The sequence below is a fragment of the Brachyhypopomus gauderio genome, unplaced genomic scaffold, assembly GCF_052324685.1.
Source record: "Brachyhypopomus gauderio isolate BG-103 unplaced genomic scaffold, BGAUD_0.2 sc457, whole genome shotgun sequence".
NCBI lineage: Eukaryota > Metazoa > Chordata > Actinopteri > Gymnotiformes > Hypopomidae > Brachyhypopomus > Brachyhypopomus gauderio.
This window is the reverse complement of record NW_027507278.1, coordinates 1-6,591: the sequence shown is the minus strand read 5'-3', so window position 1 is coordinate 6,591 and position 6,591 is coordinate 1.

The following is a 6,591-nucleotide window of genomic DNA, read 5'->3' as shown; positions in this document are numbered from 1 at the left end:
AAAGAGGGAGAGAGGGGAAGAGAGGAGAGAGAGAAGGAGGGAAAGGGAGAGAGAACAACACAGCACAGCTACCAAATAAAGGGCTACAGTAGAAATTAATTATGTAACAGCTCTTGGTTTATTCAGTCATGGCCTAATTTTTAAATAATGTACAGCTCTTGTCTTAGCCATACTATGTATAAGCAGTAGCAAAGTCACTTATTCACAAACACACACACACACACACACACACACACACACACACACAGCGAGAGTCAGGGGTGGTTGAAGAAGGAAGGACGGAACTACTTCAGTCTGTGCCTATAAACTGCCATTTCTTCTGGTTTAGTGTTGCACCTGCAAGACCACCAGCACATTAAGATTAAGCACTGTGAACACAGAGAAAAAAACAGAGAGAGAGAGAGAGAGAGATAAATGGAAAGGGAGAAAGTGAGTGAGAGAGAAAAAGAAAGAGGAGGGAGTGAGACACAGATGGAGAGGGAGAGTGAGGCAGAGAGAGAAAGAGAGTGACGTCTCAGGCTTCAGACCTCAGAGAGGTGTCACCAAATGCATCAAAGGCACTAAAGATTTCATTAAACCAAACTCAATAAACTACACTCAAAAATGTTTCAGCAGGTCAGTAAATATTTCTAAATGAAAAATGTGTTTATTATGTTAAAATACTAAGCACTGGAATGTACTTGATCTTTATGAGTTTAACATTTAAGTTATGCTAGTAAATTGTTAATAAAATAATGTTAATAATAAATGTAAAGTGTATATTTTACTTAATATATGCTGTTCATTCTACAAGCGTTTTGTAGCATCTTGGAATTCCTCACAAAAGAGGAATAATCTATTTTTTTATTTTTTTATTGAAATCCACTTACTCTTGCGCACTTACGCATGAAAAAGAAGCATCCGTTGACGCAAGTCAACAGATGAGACGTTGAAGATGAGAGCGAGGGAGGCAGAGGTTGGTCCAAAGTTAGCAAAGCTCAACGTAAGTTACATTTTAACTAGTTGTTATTCAACTGATTAGGAACAGAATAGCAACAAAAATAGTATTGGTCTTGTCATTTTATTTTACATTAGCTTTTCTGGCATCAACTTAACATGTTCTTCAGATAAAAGGTGATAGGTTACACATCCAGCTGAAATTCATGGTGATCAATGGCTACTAAAGCTGAACCTTAGTCGTCAGGCGATGTTTTACTAAGTTACAGGGTTCATACTGTCACGGTGACAGCTCCGGACCCCTCCTTGTGGGCGCGTCGTTACGTTGTCTGTGTCTAGTTATGTCCATGTTTGTAGTTCCGTGGGTGTGGGTTGTTTGTGAGCGTGTTAGTTAGTCTCACCTGTGCCTTGTCTCGTGATCACGAGGGTATGTGTACTAGACCTATTAATGTGCGTTCGCACATTAATGTGTTGTGTGTAAGTGTTTGCGCTATCCGCGCCGCACTTTATTCGTTGTTTCATCATTAAATAAACATTGTATGTTAATGTTACCCGCTCATCGTGCCTGCCTCCTCCCCCCGTAACACATACACCTTTCCAAGGTCGCCTTTCAATATTTTTCAGCCCCGTGCAGCTGTACTAAATTATATATTTATACAAATATATTATAGTATTTATTACAAATATACATGATGATTCATACAATTTTTATCACATTAGAAAAGATGTTTGATAAAAGAAGAATAAGCTTGTCGGCTAAGTTAGCTTAATATATGCTTAAAATACAACCGCGGAGAGAGAATGTAAAGACGTTAAGATTGTGCATTTTGAAAATAAACTACCATTAAATGAAATATATGCTAGCTTGGTTAGGATTTGCTCAGGAGCAATACTACTTCAATCCAGCTTTCAAGTGTCGTGCTGGAATTAGTTTTTAGCTTACTTTTTTCTGTCATCTGTGGCTTGGGGTAGCTGTGGCCTAGGGAGTTAGGGATGGGACACAGCTTTGTAACCGAAGGGTTGTTGGTTCACTTCCCTGAACAAGACAACACAGTTCCTAGGTGCCGTGGTTAGGTCTGCCTCCCCTTGCTGTGTATGTGTGTGCTGCATGAATGGGTTGACATCCCAGACTCTGCAATCCATGTCTTTATGGACCTTGCTTTGTGCACTGGTGCACAGTTATGTTGGAAGTGGAAGGGGCCAGCTCCAAACTGTTCCCACAAAGTTGGGAGCATGGAATTGTCCAAAATGTCTTGGTATGCCTTGGTAGAGGTTGGGGGACTTTTTTATCTGGCTTCTTTTTCTCTGTTTCTTGAGTCTCTCTCTCTCTCTGGTCTTGGGTAATTTTGTATACTCAACAAAAAGCTGTAGCTTTAAAGTCTAAAGAACAATCTTGTTCCCCTCTCTCTTTGTTTCCTTTCAGCTACTCTTTTTGTTGGAAAGTTTATTTCTGTTTATTGCCTCACTGTATGAGGGAGCCAGTCCTTCCCGTGGCATCCTTTGTTCTCTCTTTTGATCCTTTTTGCACACCCAGTTTAGTTAAACTCGGCGAGTGGGTCCTATCTACCCAAAACGTGGCTAGCCCCCACGTTACAGAACAATTCAGACAGCTATGAACCCACTGAGCTTCCTGACCTAGATCGGGTCAGGTCTGCCCTAGCCAATCAAGGGGCAGCAATCAGGAGGCATAAGCAGGCCCTGTAGCAAATCCTGACTCAGCTACAGGCTCTCACTACTGCTCTACACCAAGCTACCCCTCTGGTGATGCTTTCAGTAGCTTCTCCTGCTCCTGGTCCCCAGGTAGTAGAGGGAGCTGCTGCACGACTGGAGCCCCCACCACCACCCTCTGAACATTACTCTGGGGATCCTGGAGGATGCAGAGGTTTCCTTCTTCAGTGCTCCCTTGCCTTTGAACAGCAGCCTACCAGATTCCCCTCCGACAAGGCTAAGGTAGCCTACATTGTCTCCCTCCTCTCACGTAGGGCTTTTGCTTGGGCTACTCTCATGTGGAAGCAAAAGCCTGACATTTGTGCCTCCGCAGAGCAATTTATGTGTACGACCTTCCACCATCCCTTGTCTGGAGAGGTGACCAATTCTCGCCTCCAACGAATACATCAACAAATCGTTGGCCGATTACTCCATTTAGTTCCAGACCCTAGCTGCTGAGAGTTGCTGGAATTCCAAGGCACTTATGGCTGCTTACCAACATGGTCTAAGCAAGGAACTCAAGGATGAGTTGGCTCCATGTGACATTCCTTCAACGCTCGAGTACTTTGTGGAGCTAGCCTTGCTATAGTCTGCTATAGATGGGCGATGAGGGCCCTGACCTCTCCTGAGTAACCCCTGAGTATAGCAACCTCAAGAAGGTTTTCTGTAAGAAAAAAGCCCAGTTATTTCCTCTTCATCGGCTTTATGACATTGTCAATCAACCTGTTGCCCGTCACGAGTCCCCCACGGGGCTGGTTGTTCTCCCTGTCTACCCCTGAGCACAAGGCCATGGAGGATTACATCCAAGAGTCCTTGGCCATGGGCATCATAAGGCCTTCTTCCTCTCCCGCTGAGTGGGTTTCTTTGTTGTTGGTAAGAAAGATGGGGTCTGTACCCTTGTATTGACTAAAGGGGCCTCAATAAGATCACGGTCAAGAACCGTTATCCCCTGCCCCCCTGCACGGCCTCTGAGGTACTGCAGCAGGCGTCCTTTTTCACCAAACTGGACCTGCGAAGTGTCCATAACCTTATTATGCTTAGTGAAGGGGACTATGAGTATTTGGTTATGCCCTTCGGGTTGATGAATGCTCTGGCTCTGGTCTTCCAATGCTACATCAGTGAGGCTATTAGGGAGTCACTGGATCGTTACATGTTTGTGTATCTGGATGATATTCTTATCTATAGTAAACGTCTGGGGAGCATGTAGTTCATGAGGGTTCTCCAGCTCCTCCTCAACCACCACCTTTGTGAAGTCAGAGTTTCATGTTAGGACAGTTAGCTTTCTTGGGTTCATAATCTCTCTAAACCGTCTGTGTATGGTTCCGGCTAAGATCCAGACTGTGGCCCGATGGCCCCAGCCTACATCTCTCCGCTTGACCCAGTCAAGGTTTTGTGAACTTCTTTCTGGGGTGGGTCCTATCTACTAGGGATGCACCGAAATGAAAATTCTTAGCCGAAACCGAAAACCGAAAATGAGGAAACCAAGGCCGAAAGCCGAAAACCGAAACACCGAAATACATAAAGCACTTTGAGTTACATGTATGTATGAAAGGTGCTATACAAATAAAGATTATTATTATTATTATTATTATTATGCCAATTATTAGTAACATTGGATTTATGGCTAACCTCACTAAAATCAAGGCATTGCTATTCAAAGAATAAATCAACTACAAAATTTGATTTGTATATATTTATTTAGCACTGACATTACAGTAATGCATATTATAAAATAAAATTAGTGGTGGGCCGTTAACGGCGATACCGCTGACAACGGCCGACCACTAATTAAATTAAACTCGCTTGCAGACCGTTTTTATCTGAGAGGATAAATATATGTATTTTATACGAGTTAAATTTAGTTATAACTGACTGGCCTGAAAGATAAATATAAATTCTCTCATAAAAACGTGACGTGAGTTGCAACAACATTAAACAGCTCAGGTAAACACACTTCTGAGAAATGTCGTCTGCTCGGCAAAACATAACGGGGCTCAATGTGCTCTATTAGCCTACGAAATCCCTACGACAGAGAACGGCTGATCGTCTAAGGCAACGAGTTCCATAATTTTTGGTGTAATGTCTTTTGCCTTGGCGCCATCACTGGAAAACTTTTTTGCTAGCTTTATCCAAATAAGCGCGTGCAGGTGGCGATTTTTGCTTGCGTCATCACAGCACATTGTTTCGGCCGTGTTGTTTCGGTGATGAAAGTATTTCGGCCGAAAACCGAAAATGCAAATTTAAGCCATTTCGGCCGAAAATTTTCGGTGGCCGAATTTTCGGTGCATCCCTACTATCTACCCAAAACCTCCTGATGGCTCACCTGATTCACCTCTGGCTAGCCCCCACGTTACAGCAATTATAGCCTACAACCTAATTTCAAATCTTATGAAATTAACATCTAAATCTCAATTTTTAAAGCAGAGCTTCCAAATAAGAGACACACAGAATAAAGAAAAAAAACTGAAAATCTGCCAAGTGCAAATGTATGTGAACTTTTTTTTTTTGCTCGCTCATCCTTACAGAACTTCATCAGTTGAGAGAGGTTGGAGGAACATCTGGCATGTACCGCCCGCTTTAGTTCTTGCCACAGCTTTCTATGGGATTGAGGTCCAGACATTGATCCAGAGTTCAAGTCTTCTTTCTCTTAAGCCATTCCTTGGATGTTTTGTTGCATAATCCATTTCCATCCCAGCTTCAACTGGTCAAGAATTTGTTGATAGGCCTGGGAATTGATGGTTCCCTGGAGAATATGTAGTTGTCCAGGTCTTGAGGTAGAAAAGTAGACCTAGACCTTCACCTTTCACCACCATACTTCACTGTTGGGAGGAGGTTTTTCTCTTTATATGCAGTGTTGACTTTTCTCCAAACATCGCGCCTGTGATTATGGCCAGATAGTTTGATTTTGGACACATCTGTCCAGTGAATGGACTTCCATGAAGCCTCTGGTTTGTCCATGTGCTCTCTGGCAAAGTTTTAAGTGGGCAACTTTGTTCTTTCTGGAGAGCAAATGCTTCCTTCTAGCAACTCTCCCATGAATGCCATGCTTATTGATTGTTTTGCCTTATTATGTACACTTATCCCAGATACTGCCAGAGAGGTCAGCAACTCTCTGGAGGTGATATGTGGGTAGGCATTTACCTGAACTAATATTTTTCTGGTGTTTGCAGTGATGCTCAATGCCCTCATTTGTAGATTTATCTTACAGTGGATGGATGGAGCTGGAGATGATCTTGTAGCTTTCCCCAGACATATAGTCTGTCACTTTCTTTCTGTCCTCGGATGTCTCTTTTCCTCTTGCCATTATCTTGATTTTTATGCCTCTGGATTGGTTGGGAAGACACTTTTAATCAGTGTGTCTCAAACCTTTTCCCAAGGATGTTGTGGTTCATTTACTTTTGCACATGCTCTGATTCCATGTTTCATGCTGGCAACTCACATATTTCCGTCAAAACAAATGAATGAACATGAACATGACATTTCATACACAAACACTGGTGATGATGATAAGAGAATCATGGTAAAGCAATAGAAAAATCTAAAATAGGAGTTCACAAACTTTCAAGCAGCACTGTATGTTCATCAAAAACAAAAATAATGGCATGTTTAACCGGCATGATATAACTTTATAGCACAGAGTGAATTCAAAGAAGGCCTCTCGTCAGGCCTGTGTGGCAAACAGCTCCTCGGGACTGACCACACTGCTGTCCTGCCCCAGGCACTGGACACCTGCATTATACACGACTGCTGTGTTTTAGATATGCATCAGACACATCCAACAGACACTCACACGCCACATATCCACAGAGAGAGAGAGGGAGAGGGAGAGGAGGAGAAGGTTATGCTAGTTCAGCAAAGCTTCTCAAGTCCCTCAAAAATCCAGGGCATGGATACCATTCAAGGCACACATTTTATTTACCCCAATAGACAGACTGACAGAGAACGATT